Source organism: Pseudochaenichthys georgianus, chromosome 11 (assembly GCF_902827115.2).
Source record: "Pseudochaenichthys georgianus chromosome 11, fPseGeo1.2, whole genome shotgun sequence".
In the NCBI taxonomy this organism is placed as follows: domain Eukaryota; kingdom Metazoa; phylum Chordata; class Actinopteri; order Perciformes; family Channichthyidae; genus Pseudochaenichthys; species Pseudochaenichthys georgianus.
This window is the reverse complement of record NC_047513.1, coordinates 21,637,735-21,654,262: the sequence shown is the minus strand read 5'-3', so window position 1 is coordinate 21,654,262 and position 16,528 is coordinate 21,637,735. Positions and strand designations below refer to the sequence as shown.

The 16,528-nt window shown below is 45.6% G+C and overlaps 1 protein-coding gene across 1 annotated transcript in view; it reads right to left on the bottom strand.

The window, feature by feature from the left end:
• gabbr2 (gamma-aminobutyric acid (GABA) B receptor, 2) overlaps positions 1 to 16,528 on the bottom strand; it is a 188,709-nt gene that overhangs the window by 23,490 nt on the left and 148,691 nt on the right. The window lies entirely within an intron of this gene.

Sequence of the window (16,528 nt, the reverse complement as noted above, 5' to 3'; positions counted from 1 at the left end):
CATCCATCCATCTTCTCCCGCTTATCCGTGGTCGGGTCGCGGGGGTAGCAGTTCCAGCAGAGAGCCCCAAACTTTCTTTTCCCTGGCGACATCAACCAGCTCTGACTGGGGGATCCTAAGGCGCTCCCAGGCCAGCGAAGAGATATAATCCCTCCACCTGGTCCTAGGTCTACCCCTTGGTCTCTTCCCAGCTAGACGTGCCTGGAACACCTCCCTAGGGAGGCGCCCAGGTGGCATCCTAACTAGGTGCCCGAACCACCTCAACTGGCTCCTTTCGACGCGAAGGAGGAGCGGCTCAACTCCGAGTCCCTCCCGGATGACCGAACTTCTCCCCTTATCCCTAAGGGAGACACCAGCCACCCTGCGGAGAAAACCCATCTCGGCCGCTTGTATCCGCGATCTCGTTCTTTCGGTCATGACCCATCCTTCATGACCATAGGTGAGGGTAGGAACGAAAATGGCCCGGTAGACAGAGAGCTTTGCCTTCTGGCTCAGCTCCCTTTTCGTCACAACGGTGCGGTAAAGCGACTGCAGTACCGCTCCCGCTGCTCCGGCCCATCTCACGCTCCATTGTTCCCTCACTCGAGAACAAGACCCCGATATACTTGAACTTCTTCACTTGGGGTAAGGACTCATTCCCTACTTGGAGTGGACAGTCCATCGGTTTCCTGCTGTGAACCATGGCCTCAGATTTGGAGGTGCTGATCCTCATCCCAGCCGCTTCACACTCGGTTGCGAACCAATCCAGTGAGTGCTGAAGGTCGCAGACCGATGAAGCCATCAGAACCACATCATCTGCAAAAAGCAGTGGTGCAATCCTTAGTCCACCGAACTGCAGACCCCCTCCCCCATGACTACGCCTTGAAATCCGATCCATGTATGTACAGGATTGGTGACAAAGCGCAGCCCTGGCGGAGGCCAACCCTCACCGGAAATGGGTCCGACTTACTGCCGAGGACCCGGACACAGCTCTCGCTTTGGGAGTACAGAGATTGGATGGCCCTGAGTAGAGATCCCCTCACCCCATACTCCCGCAGCACCTCCCACAGTAACTCCCTGGGAACTCGGTCATACGCCTTCTCCAAGTCTACAAAACACATGTAGACCGGATAGGCGTACTCCCAGGCCCCCTCCAGGATCCTTGCGAGAGTACAAAGCTGATCCGTCGTTCCCCGACCAGGACGGAATCCGCATTGTTCCTCCTCAATCTGAGGTTCGACAATCGGCCTGACCCTCCTTTCGAGTACCTTAGAGTAAACTTTCCCGGGGAGGCTGAGTAGTGTGATGCCTCTGTAATTGGTACACACCCTCTAATCCCCCTTTTTAAAAAGGGGAACCACCACCCCGGTCTGCCACTCCTTCGGTACTGTTTCCGACTTCCACGCAATGTTGATGAGACGTGTCAACCATGACAGTCCCTCAACACCCAGAGCCTTCAGCATTTCTGGGCGGATCTCCCAGAAACCCCCGGGGCTTTGCCACTGTGGAGTTGTTTGACGACCTCAGTTACCTCCCCCCGGGAGATTGGTGTTGAGGGACTGTCATACTCCAGCTCTGCCTCTAACATAGAGGGCAGAGTTATCTGGTTCAGGAGTTCCTCAAAGTGTTCCTTCCAATGCCCTAACACTCCATCAGTTGAGGTCAACAGCGTCCCATCCTTAGTGTACACAGCTTGGATGGTTCCCTGCTTCCCCCTCCTGAGGTGTCGGACAGTTTTCCAGAACAACTTTGGTACCGCCCGAAAGTCCTTCTCCATGTCTTCTCCGAACTTCTCCCACACCCACTGCTTTGCCTCGGCCACGGATGAGGCTGCTGCCCTTCGGGCCTGTCGGTACCTTGCAACTGCAAGCCTAACAAATCCCTGAAGGCCTCCTTCTTCAGTCGGACGGCTTCCCTGACCACCGGTGTCCACCAGGAGGTTCGAGGGTTACCGCCCCTTGAGGCACCTAGGACCTTGAGACCACAGCTGCCCGCCGCGGCTTCGGCAATAGAGGCTTTGAACACTGACCACTCTGGTTCAATGTCTCCAACCTCCACAGGAATGCCCGATAAGCTCCGCCGGAGGTTTGAGTTGAAGGCCTCCTGAACTTGGGCCTCCTCCAGACGTTCCCAGTTCACCCGAACTACACGTTTGGGCTTACCAGGTCTATCCAGAGGCTTCCCCCGCCACTCGACCCAACTCACCACCAGATGGTGATCAGTTGACAACTCCGCCCCTCTCTTTACCCGAGTGTCCAAAACATACGGCCTCAGGTCCGATGATACGATAACGAAATCGATCATGGACCTTCTGCCTAGGGTGCTCTGGTACCACGTACACTTATGAGCATCCTTATGCTCGAACATGGTGTTTGTTATGGCCAATCCATGACTAGCACAGAAGTCCAGTAACAAACCACCACTCCGGTTCAGATCAGGGGGGCCGTTCCTCCCAATCACGCCCCTCCAAGTGTCTCCATCATTGCCCACATGTGCGTTGAAGTCTCCCAGCAAGATTAAAGAGTCCCCTTCAGGAGCCCCATACAGGACTCTTTCCAGGGTCTCCAAGAAGGCCGTATACACTGAACTGCTGTTGGGTGCATAAACACACACAACAGTCAGAGTTTTCCCCCCCATAACCCGCAGGCGTAGGGAGGCGACCCTCTCGTCCACTGGGGTAAACTCCAACAACGAAGCACCCAACCGGGGACTTGTGAGTATCCCCACACCTGCCCGGCGCCTCACATCTTGAGCAACTCCGGAGAAGAATAGAGTCCAACCCCTATCCAGAAGTAAGGTTCCAGAGCCGACGCTGTGCGTAGAGGCGAGCCCAACCAGATCCAACTGGTAACGCTCCACCTCCCGCACAAGCTCCGGCTCCTTCCCCCCCAGAGAGGTGACGTTCCACGTCCCCAAAGCCAGCTTCTGTCGAGACCCTCTGCTTTCACTGCTACCCTTCTGGCAGCGCGCGCCCATCGCTGTTTCCCGTAGGTGGTGGGCCCGTGGAACGGAGAAGCGGAGGTGTTGCCCACGTTGCCTTTTCGGGCTGGGCCCGGCCGGGCTCCGTGGCAAGCCCGGCCACCAGACGCTCGCCGACGAGTCCTCCTTCTGGGCCTGGCTCCAGAAAGGGACCCCGGGCTTCCTCCGGGCTGGGTATCCTCACTTCTTGTTTTTTCTTTCATGAGGTCTTTTGAACCAATCTTAGTCTGGCCCCTTGCCTGAGACCAATTTGCCATGGGAGACCCTACCAGGAACACAAGGTTCCAGACAACACAGCCCCCAGGTTCATCAGGGCACACAAACTTCTCTACCACGGTAAGGTGCTTAAGTCTCCCTATTTACACTAATGAGCAGTATACAAACATTTTAGGAACTTAACAAGTTTAATTGAACAATGCTTTGCTTTTAATAATAACAATGATTAAAGATCTGCATTGGGTCTCTTCCAATGCAAACTATATGCCTTTAGTCCAGTTTTATAATCAAAATGAAAAGTTAAGAGTATGTATCCTTTCTATAAGACTGTGAGGAAAAGTTGTTTGTTATTTACTATCGCTTGTTCCACTTATTATAACCCTTAGGAGATACAGTCACGCATGTATCACTACATTTGGTCGTTTTTATTATTCAAATGTTCAGTTGTTCCTCTTAGGGTTTTGTAAACTTTATGTTTAACTCTTAGAGAACAATCTGAAACACATTGATGATAGGGAAGTACATTTTGGTGACAGGTTAGCAAATCTTGCTAATTAGAAGCAAAGTCAAATGGACCATAATATCAGAGGATAATACTGGCTATTGCCTTATCGTTTAATATTTTATACATTTAAAAAAAAAAAAAGTAAATTAAAACACTATGGGAGTATTCTAATTTCATATGGTACACGCCCGGAAGGTCCGCTGAACATTAACTGGTTTCAGGTTATTCACCATCCTAATTCTTTGCTGTAGTTGAATGAAGCATGAATAAAGAGGAATAAAGAGAAATAAAAGGAAGGGTCTGAAAAAGAAGCCACTGAGGAAGGGTTGAAAGAAGTAAGGGAGCGGGGTGTGAGAGAAGGAGCTGAGGGAGAGAGCGAGGGAGGGTAAGGGTGGTGTGCCCCCGGCTGAGGCTGACCTACATGCAGCGGGGGGGGCATGGTGGCAGGGCAGCGAGACCCCCCCGGCTCTCCAGGCCATGTGGATCTCTGCCATCCCACTTCACAGTGTGTGTGTGAACACTCTCTAACTGTACATGTGTGTGTGCCTGTGTGAGGGAGCTGGTGTGTGTTTAACTTTACTGTCCTCATCACACCGGATGGGTGACCAGGATATTCCACTCCAGCGCATCCTCACAGATATTATAGTTGCTTCCTTAGAGAGAGGACGAGGAAGAGGCGGAAACAAATACTCAAATAAGAGGGATAGGATAACCCCCTTTAAATGTAAGAAATCAAGCATAATCACATTGTTCTCTATGCAAGTTCTACACACACACACACACACACACACACACACACACACACACACACGCGCGCGCACACGCACACACACACACACACACACACACACACACACACACACACAAATCTTTCAATCTTCATTAAACTAAACACTTTACATCTCACTCACCATACAGTTTCCTCTTTGGAGTCTCCTTCCCCTCCCTTCCTCTTCCCCTCTAATGATGATAAAATGATCGCTTTACTTGAATGTGTCTGTCTGCGTTTAAATATTTCTGCTCTCTTGCTTGCTTGAGCATCCAACGCCTTTTCTTCCTTTTTTTACACCAGCCTGTAATCCCATTTGAGGACTAATCCTTCTGATGGAACCACGGCCCATCGACCTTCTAACCACCGCTGGGCCAAATTGGTAGTGGCATGATGAAAAAGTGAAAGGGTTTGTTTTTTCTGTTGCTCCCTTCTCTGAAAAGCCACTGGCACAATAATGACAAAAGACTGATTTCATGTTGTTTAGAAAACTGGCTGACCTATCAGTGCCCAAAGACCCGAAACAAACCAGAACTCCAGACAGGGAAATAAACAGCTGGCTAAGGGTCAGCTTTCTCATTTTATTTACAGACAATTGACTGTGACTACGACATGCAGAGGATCTCGTACTTGTTTATGTCCCGTTTCTAGTAGAGATTGGTCAGCATACTTTATTTCTGAACCACTAAAATGGTCTGTAGCATCAGGTCTACCATTTGACCTGAGAATCACATTTCAGTGTTTGGCCTGCGGCACCTAAAAGCTGTGAAGTGTCTTGATTGTCACACTATCAAATACACCAGAAGAGTGTTGTTTTTCCAGTTAGGGGTTACATGTCAGTGATCTGCAGCGTTCTTCAGTCACTGTTCTCCTGAAATCAGCTGATGTAGTCACAACAGTGAACAACAGGAAGTGCTACCAAAGTCATTTTCATTGGCAAATAGGTTTTTAAGTATTTCATGCATTTGATGTCTTCCATTCCACAGTTATTTTTAGGTTGAGAAACAATCATTTGAAGATATGATGATATTTGAAGTGAGTAAAACAGAACAGGTCAAGTTTTCAATTTGACAGCTAAAAGGTGGAGAAATACAAAATGTTTTTTCTCTGTTCAACTGCTTTTACCAGAACTTCAAAAGAGGGCACTTCAAAGCAACAGAAGCTACTACCCCCTGCACATGTGTAAAAGCTCCCACACACACATTTCAATAACGACTAAACACACACAAGCTTACACTAAGACAATAGATACGTGCTCACAAACAGACCCATTCGCTCTCGATGCATTCTCACAAAATCACAGCATAATGGTACACACAAATAAAGCAACTTATAATGAGAACACACACACACACACACACACACACACACACACACACACACACACACACACACACACACACACACACACACACACACACACACACACACACACACACACACACACACACACACACACACACACACACACACACACACACACACACACACACACACACACACACACACACACACACACACACACACACACACACACACACGGGTGCAGCTCCCAGGGCTCCAGCAGGGAGCTGCCTTAACTGATTTATTAAGAGCTAAACGCGTCATTAGTGTAAGCGGCTAACCCTGAACATTGGGCTCATTAGAATATGCAAATGCTGCGGTATAGCCTGGCAGAATGCTAGATTGCGAACTGAGGCTTTTGTTATCATAGACTCCAACTGCTTTTATGGCAGCTATTCTTTAACATAAGTCCCTGCTTTAAGACTAGCTTTCATCAACGTGGCCATCTGCACGCTGTGTGGCTTAAGGCAGAATGTTGGGCTAACTGCCTTATGTCAGAGTTGTGTAGGGGGTGGGTACATAATTATAGAAGTTTGTATGGTGCTGGGGGATTAGGTATATTTCTTGGGAGGTAGTTAAATGCCAGGGTGGGAATACTGTTAATGAGATTTGTATTCAGCTGGAAGGAGGGTGCATTCCTTTGGATGTACTGTATAGTGCATCTCTGCAGAAGTAGAACAGTTCTCCTCTGAGTTTGTGTTCAGCTGGGGATTTCAATGGTTGACTCAAATCAGAGGTGATTCAGGTGTATAAAGGAAAGTCACATTGGACAAGGACAGTCAATGGCCTTGATGCAAAAGAGATAACTTGTGCCAACTTCCATTTTTGAGAAACTCAAAAAGCAGGCTATTTGTTTTTTTACTCACTTTCCAATGAAATGTGTCAGTGGCACAGGCTAATATCTTTTTTTCCACAAGAGTTCTATTTATCGTCCACTACAACTTAGTATTATAATGTACAGTCACCTCCTTCTGTGTGAGTATTGGATTGTTTGTGAATTTTGTACCACTTTTGTTTTAAGCACCTATCCTACAGTAAATAATACAATATGTCCATGTCAGTATTATTAGTAAGGGGTGATATTGGGCTGCTAACTTCAGTAAATATGAGTGTGTGACACTCTGAGTGACAGCTCTTACTGGTAATGCAGACATATTGAATGATGAAGCTTTAAACTTATTTTACCTCTCCAAGTAAGTTTCACATAGTTGTAGCTCCTGATGTTCTCCTAACGATGACATATGGCTACGTCTCTCAATAATGATAAATACTTCTCTGGCATATGGCTTTTTCTTCTCCTAGTCCAAATCTATGTATGTATATATGTATATATGTACAATGACAATAAAAGCTTTTGAATTTGAATTGAATTTGAATCTGCAGCCCATTAAAGCACAACTTTATTTTCAATTATTTTATAGTAGAACAAAATCTAAATCCTGATCATATGTTGTATTTCTATGAGAGTACACACAGGAGCAGGGACATGCACAGGTACGGGCTAATGTTGCCCGGGCAACGGCCCTTTTGTCATTTTTGCCTGACCTGCCCCCCTTTGTTTTCTATTGTGGCCGAATCAACATGATAAGCCCACAATTAGTATTGTAGCGTCTCGCTGCGGGAAACACACCTTGTCCGCGCTGTCATCTGACAGCTGGAAGCAAAGGAAAGCCCTCCGAGTCCAAACTCATATGGCTATGGTGATCACACCAAATGCCTGCCCTGGCTCCTGCCCGTGAGAGCATAGGGGACAAACCAGGGGACTTTACTTCCTCTTGACACCGTCGGTTACAAAAGAAAAACCTAAATATACTTGTTATTGTGCTTCTGTCTTTCTGTGTCTTTTACTCTGCTCCGTAAACTCCCTCACCCTCGCTCTCTTTTCTTGATCGCCCTCTCACGGAGAACACTTCACTGTCCCGCTTTATTGTAGGATTTCTGCCATGCACTTTAGCTTGACCATCTCTGTTATTAAGTTATGGAATTCTAAATAAATAAGTAATTAGATACCTTACCGTTACTACGCTCATAAAGAATGATAAGAATAATGCGTATTAAACTGGTTTAATTAATTAGTGAGTTTATTTAAGGTAATTATAGAAGCCCTCTGTTAGCCTATCAGTAGCCATGTCTGCACAGCAGTAACAATGGTAAAACTACATTAAAACAGAATTGTCCCCATTGTTTCTTTCATAGTTACTAACATTAGATATTTGGACCGCAAATAACGAATTTAGCAGTTGGACATAAAAGTCAACTGAGTGTCACTTGCAATGACAGTGTTGTGTTTTTATTTGATGAGTTTATGTTAGAATTTTCAAATGGCCCTTTTTCCAGTTTAGAGCAATAGCCCCTCCAAATGTCTGTGCACGTCCCTGCACAGGAGGGGAGGATCCAGTCCACACAAACAACTCTCTTAAACGCCTGGGTACCATCCTCTATCTGAAGGACAATCATCAGGATTTGTAGCTGTGAAGAAGCTCATAAATCCTGGTTGACTTAGTGACAAATGGGAAGCACCGAGGACCGGGGAAGAGCCATCAGATATGACAAGTTACTCTCACACATCACCTCACCCCTGGGTATTTCTCCTATTCTTTCTAGCTCTCATCTTCCTTCAGGCTATCTCTCTTTTGGCAGCTCCCTTTTTTTTCCAGCACTTAAAAACAGACTGTATGGTTGATGACTCTGAACCTCATCTGCAGCTGGACAGGAAGTCCTCTCCAGAAAGGATGAGCCAAGAGTGTCCCTCTAAATCAACACTCCAAGAGATTGTTTGTGAGGAATAACACAGCAGCACGTATTTTATTCTACAGCAACAAACACACATACAAAAAAAAAGATACATCACACACCTTGCATGTTAATGGAAAATGTCCTATATACGATCTATTCACGCTTTACTGTATATTGAAGAGCTGAGGGTGACATTCATTGATGACCTTTTCCCTCTTCTTGTTCCACTTGAGACACTCCTATCCCACCTATCCTATTCCCTGCGTTTCTTCTCAAGGCAATCATTTTCCATTTGGCTCAATACCAGAACGACCTTCTGTGCCACTGCCTCTTACTTCGAACCAGCCACAGTAATTATGGACCACAATACGCCAAAATTAAAGCAGAGCATCATTATGTCAGTAATATCTTTTTTCATTTGACCTGCTTCACTACATTTCCCATCATCAACAAACTGACTTTACTGCCAATAAATAATTTCCCTTGTTTTCCACTTATTATCCCTCCCTGTCTGTTTGCCTCATAGAAGACCATTATTTTATATCGCATAGTAATATCTTCCTCAGGAAATTACCGGAAATGATCTGCCATGTTAAACATTAATTGAACAGGCGGACCTACTGTATTTCAACCCGCCTCAAGCGAACGCAATCTGTTCACAGAATGAGTTCATTTGCTTGCAGATACTTCCCGCTCGACTACCTAATAACACCAAATGCAGCAATGATTCAACACAATAAGAATGCAGTCTATAAATGACCTATTTCAACCTTGCAAATATGAATTGTTCTTATCATTTATGCAGAGGGGGGAAATTGGCCGGGGAAATCCCTACAAGAAATGTCCCTGTTAGAAAAAGCAAACAGCTAATTACTCTCTGGAAACACGCTGTCATCCTATTTGATTACCCAACTTGCATACGGATAGCCATAATATCTGTCCGTCCAGTAGAGGGAAGCCACACTGTCGTCTTTTGAGGAATCTGTCTCTCTGGGTGTCTCCCCCCCCCTCCCCCTGTCCCCGCTAACCAGGAGCAGTAATTGAGTCCTTTGAGGCCCCAAGTTGCCATGAGCCCTGTGTTGTGCTTGCTTGATTGGCTCTGTTATTCACAAGCAAACCGCAGTGTACTGTACTGTGCTAGAGTTCTCTCACGGCTGTTTGTCTACTTCTCCAAGGGCAATGTTTACACTCACTGCAATTTGCATCTTACTCTATGCATATGATATGAAGTTGTGTGCCTTTGATTTAAACCGTGCTTCACCCAGAACACATACACTTGTCTTTGCTGTGATTGTAACTCTTTCCTTTTACATATTTGTTTCCATTGTCCTTTTCTTTCCCTGCAGATATTACATTTCATCATTTCATCAAACCTTTCATCATACATTACAACTCAAGTCCTACTGTTTGTACATGGTACGTGGTTAATGACAGCACGGTATATTGACATTAGGGCAATCCATATGGTTGTTTTAATAAAATGTCACAGTATATCATCATACCGCCATACTGTGACACTCCTAAATGACATAATGTCAATGAACCATTACTTTCCAATGTATGTAACAAAGTGTGAAATATTCCTTTTGTTTGTTTGTTTTCCTCCACTTATTTAGAAAATGACATAAAACTCAATTTTTGCACCATTTATGAGGCTAAATATTAGTTTTAAATACATATTTAAAACTATGACCCATGTCTGGTCGTCCTCTTGTCTCTCTTGGAGCCCACATGTTTTCTGCAGTGCTAGCTCCATACAGTAAGCTTAAGTGAGTGTGATAGTCGATTCAAGCTGATAGGAGCTGACAGCAGAGCAGATCCCCTCCCCTCCTTAGCCAGCTGACCCCAGGACTCAGGTATGTTAACCATACACCATACGGAAAACTGTCCAATTAACGTACATGTATTTATTGGAATTACCTTATGTCAACCCTTATGGGGCCATTTGCTTGGTCTCTCAGCAGGGGGAAGGACATTTAGCATAATCACATTATTCCACCTCACTGGCAGTCTGAGGAGAAGCAACATTTTAAATGCTCAGAATTCAAAATACACAAAATGTTTTCCTGTACAGCTGTTTACGAACCTAGGCTCGGCAATAGTCCCCCTCTCTTCAGATTTTCTCACTGTCTTCTCTGTTTGTCTCTCTAATTATTCCTCCATGTTTTCTCATTATTTCCCCCTCTATGCTCATTCCCTGACTCCATTCAGTCACCCCTAAATCTCTCTTATTTTTCCTTTCAGTAAGCCACATGTTTCATTCGCTCTCTTTGCTTTTCATCATGTGTGCCTTAACACAATGTCTTGTTTCACTTCCTCAACCATTCCTCTCCTCTCTCCATTCTTTCTATTCTCTGGTCCCAATCCATTGCCTGCTGGGTCCGGCCTCTCGCTCGACCTTATCGGGAGAGACCTAATGATGCAGAAATGCAGCAGTGCTCTGCAGGAGCTCCATGGTGCACTGTGAGAGCAGGAAGGAAGCACACACACTCGCATAAAAACACAAACGTAGGCCCACATACAAACATGCACACTCAGGCCCAGCTGCAGAGGCGCAATTGCAACCGTACTCCCACATGCCCGCACGCACGTGTCGGGGGCAAGTAGTGACAAGAACGCGGCCAGTGAGCCACACTGGAGGGTGAGGAGGAGAGAGTTATGTGATAGGAGCATCAATGGCAGCCTGCAGGAGCTGACACAATGAGTTCAACGCCATTGGCTTTATATGACAGTCCTGCCAACACCTCACAGCCTCTGCCAGGGAATACACCCAAATACACAAGTGCACATGCACGTACCCACGGAAACATGGGTGAGTCAGACACTCCCAGGGGCAGCTCTCCACCTAGCTAAAGCTTGGCTCTGACAAACACAACACCTTATGGTTGGCTACTGGTGCCTAAGGAGAAACAGCAACACCATCCTAATTCCATCCCTGTACTTTCTCCAACAAAGCACAATAATGTCCTAACACATTTTGTATAAAGAAGATACAATAAGGAAGGCTTTAACATAAGCAGGGAAACGATTCACACCTTGCATTGTTTGTGTTTATCATCAAGCTAAATGTGTGTGCATAAGAAAGAGCGTGGTTAAACAGCAGCGTGCGTACAGTACCGGCTGATCAGACCTGCGCTATCAGCAGCAGGCAGGACATCCTTAAGAGCTTTACAGTTAATTACTTCAACTGTCATAGGCATGCCTCCCCAAGGACAGCAACCAATCACAGCAAAGAAAGATGGGGCACACCAATCACAGCAGAGGAGGATCCCACCTCCGAAGGTTTGGTCGTAGACAGGAAGAGTCGACCGATGCAATAATGCGATGAGTTCCGTTGACTTCCACGTACAGTACATAGTTCATTAACCGAATGGACTACTAGACTAGTAGTCTATAAAGAGGAAAGTATCCAACGAAAGTGTCTATTCAGAAAGTGTCTCGTGCCCTGTTGTGTTCAGATTTGAGCAACACACATTTCTGAAGGGCTGGACCTTTCAGAGTAACTGTGTAGTCTGTGGACTGTGGCATGAGTGGCTTTCCAAAATGTTTTCAATGCATCAAATCAGCAAACATTGTCATTATGGGCGGTGGTGGCGAAGTTGATAGGGACTTGGCTTGGGAACTGGAACGTCACCAGTTCAAGTCCCGGCAAGACCAAGTGCTACCGAGGTGTCCCTGAGCAAGGCACCGTTCCCCACACTGCTCCCCGGCGCCGTTCAAAATGGCAGCACACTGCTCCTAACACTAGGATGGGTCAAATGCAGAGAAACAATTTCCCCACGAGGGATTAATAAAAGTCCATCTTATCTTATCTGATGCATGCCATCTCACAGTCAATTTCCACAAGCCTCTTATTCTGTTTTGAACACATATAAAGCAATCAAGTCATGGACATTTCGCTGGCACTTACAATCATGCATGCCATTATTTTTCTGATTCGTGTCATGTGCAATCTGGATCCATTACAGTGGGAGCCTCATGCACATCTCAGGGATAAAAGGTATAGTACAGTATGCATGATAAGTACAGGTGTTGCAGACCGACAGCAGCTCAGTATTAGTGAGCGGAGATGTTGTCATGAAAGTCCTTTCTAATGCTGTGCCTTGTTTTTATTTATTTGAAAGTCGAAAAATAAATAAATGGATACTACATCTTCAAAGCAGTAACTCTGATCATTTTGACGGGATATTATTTTTAAACTTTGCCGACCTACTGTGAAAATGAACCACAGAGTAGACCTCCTCGTAATGAGTTAACTTAACTCCATGTGTACAATTGCTGGATTGATTCTTTAAAACTGTATTCTATAACATCTCACTACCTTTTTAAAATCATACACATATCAGCTTGTGACCATGCTGTCTTTTTAATGAAAACAGATGGGGAAAACACCTACATATCCAGAGGCAGATCGATCAAACTTCTCATAATATAGCATCAACCGATAAAAGAGGAGTAAGACGATAAGGGAGAGGGTAAACTCCAGGGAAGCAGAGTAATAATGTCTGTGATGTCCCGGCCACATGGAGCTGGCAGTGGGACAGAGAGATTATTATACCGTCAGATGGTGGTTGTTTTCGAGACTCAGCTGGTTGAGTTTGGCCATCGGGATCATCACCAGGTGCTGCCTGGTCCTCCCTGGGCACGGACCCACCATTGGAGGGCACTGCAGGGTCGGTGCAGCACCTGGCGGGCAAGGTTGTGACGAGAATCATTTTGGAAACATAGGAAAATAAATGGTGGGATGCTGCCAGATTTAGATCCTATTTGAGTTATTTTTGAATGAAAGAGCGAAAGAACAAAAGAAAATTGAACGAGCGTCCTAAGAAGAAATGAAAACAGGAAGAAAGGAAAGAAAAAGGCACGAGTACACAGTCTGTGGGCTTTGCTGTCTGAGTGCGTGTCCTTGAATTAATTTAGTCCAAAATGCAAGAATAGAATTTCTACTCTGATTGAGGCAGATTAATTAAAAACCAAAGCCTTGTTAATTACACCCAGCTATCTGAGACAGATGAGCCCTCTGAAGCGGTGCCTGTCCTTCTCTGTGATGCTCACCTCAGCTTCTCTGGCGTTGGGCCACTTTAGTTTCAGCTCCTCTGTCTTAGTACATTTTTTATATCTGGGATAAAAGTTCACAATGCAGATAAAACCATCTTTGCTCTGTTTAGTGAATTTCCATGCCCTTGTCACTGAATATTTGTACCGTTGGTTAAGGTTGTACACCTTTTTTTAAATGTCGTAACCACATTAGATATGCTGTAAGCGGCATAATGCAAATGACTTTAGGGCTGAGTTGGGACTGCTCTGCAACAAAATGCTACTACTCCCTCACTGCCACTTCTCATGTCTTTCCTAGGTGTAATGAAGAACAGCAAATACATCTCTCTCTCTCTCTCTCTCTCTCTATCCTGCTCTCTCTCATCTCTTGTCTCTCCATTTCTCTGCCAACTTATCGATCCCCCAATCCAATCAGGCTCTTGAGGCTTTACGTGAATCTCCTTCTGAGCACATGGCAGCACATTTAATCTGTGCACAAATCAATAGGAGTGTGTCTTGTGAAGGAATGCAAAGTGTATATGCAATTATGTACTGAAAATCGTTTTCTGTATGAATACTGTACTTGCAAAGAGGTTGTAAATCAAGCTTAAAAAAGGATGCATGTGAAGTCCTTATAATTCAGGACGGAGCAGAGACTCTGCCTGTGTAGCGCCTTCAATTAGCCTGCAGGGCATACTAAAGAGAGAGCCATAGCATATTACCTGTTTAACTGTGATAGAAAATATATATCTGAAGAAGACATACTATACTGTAAAGATGGGATGATGCAGATAACAGGATGCAGCTTTTCCATGGGTGCTTGCAACATGACACCTCACTGCAGATACACTACTCCCCACAGTGCATAAGGAATGCTGCACTGCTGTTATGGCTATTTTTGAAACTGCAGGGAAACTTTTCAGCCCATCATTATACAGTATATAATATACTGTATATGCTGGTGTCAGATGGAACCCAGTATTGCTGTTTCGCTCCTTCTTTGCACTCAGTCACACAACACTATCTGCTCGAGTTGCAGCGCGAGAGATGCTGTCACTAAAAGAACATTGTTTTACCTCTCTGCATCAGATGACATCACAGTGATGAACACGGGCACAGTGAGGCACGCATGGAGAACTGAAGCTTACATTGAATCACAGAGACACATGTAAGTGCAGGCTAGGACAATGAAAGACAGGTGTATACATGGACAACAGCACACATACAAACGCACACATAGTGATTTGGTGAAGGGCAGTAAAGCAGTCGATGCTGCACAGTGTGTCGGTACGGTTAACTACCGGACAGATGGCTGTCAGTGACGTTGGGTGGGTGTGGGTGTCATGCCTGAAAACGACACCTCTTCCGTAAACATACATGTACATAGGCGGGTGATACGCACATGTGCACACACACACACACACACACACACACACACACACACACACACACACACACACACACACACACACACACACACACACACACACACACACACACACACACACACACACACACACACACACACACACACACACACCATGTATACATCACTTCAGGGGACATTACATTGACTTACATGCATTTCCTGGAGACTTATCCTAACCATAACCAACACATGCCTAACCCTTACCCTTAACCTAACCCTAATCCTAGTCTTCACCCTAAAATTAATGATTCCCCTCATGGGGACCTCCAATTTGTCCCCATAAGTATTTTCTTCTTGTCCGCCATGGCTTCTTCTTGTTCTATCTCTCTTCCAATTTTCTCCTAACACCTCTTCTGCGTCGCTGCTCTCTCACTCTCTCGCAGTGACACATCTCACTATTCAAATCTCACGCAGAGAGCGCCTGCCTCGCTGCAGCTGATGCGCCACAGAGAAGCAATCAGACAATTTAGCACAGAAATAAAACACGTGTTTGTCAACCTGCTACAGTTGCTCTATCCCATTGGGACATGCACACAGTACGGCCGGTCTACACAGCGGCGTGCGTTGAAGCTTGCCGGCGGGCGTGTCTGAAACTCGACCAACAACCAATCACATGAATCTCCCGCCCCTGACACACAAGCAGCGGTTTGATTGGCTAGAGCTTGTACTGGCATATGATTCGATTGGCTGACGCTTCTGCCGAGGCTTCAAAAGTTGAACAATGCTCAACTTTTGCAGCGAGCCACGCCAGCATAGCTCCGCGTCGCTTCCCACAATGCAGTTCGGCGAACAGTGACGTCAATGGTGAAGCTTTCAACGCACGCCGCTGTCTGTGTAGACGGGCCAAAGGAAATTCTTCCAAAAGCATTCAGGCTTAAGTTATAGCATTATGCAACGTTACATAAAGCAGCGATGGATGGCTGGGATGGTGCGCTTCTTTTTTTGTTTGCCTAGAGATTATGCTAACAAGGATCACTTGATCTGTGATGTGTAGCTTTGGCAACAACTTTGATGTTAATTTTGCAAGATGCTAAATGCGTCTGACCTCAATGAGGATACCTCCCTGATGCCGCTTCTATATTAAACTCAGGAGGTAAGATTAAAGATAAAAAAATACGCCATGTAGCCTTGAAAGAGGCAATAGCCAAGATCAGTAGACTTGGTATAGTTCAAGTACTGCCATATGGTTTATATCACCCCCCTCCCGTGATGCACTTTCTGGGAGTATTGATCCAGGACACTCATAATCTCCCCGTGCTCTTTGTGTTTCCGGAGGTTTGCGGATGGCAGAGATTGTTGGTTGTTGAAGACACCGAGGGACAGAGAGCGAGGGAGGGGAAATGAGAGAGAGCTGAAACCTGGCCCAAGGACAGCCTGTTACTCACTGGAGTGTAAAGTGGATCGCAAAAATGACATGTATTGGTACATTAGAAAATGATAACTATCAGTTGCATTACAATGATGTTGAGTGCAGATATCTTGTCAGCAATAGCTTATTAAAAGAGGTCAGAAAAAATGTCAGTAGTGAAATATC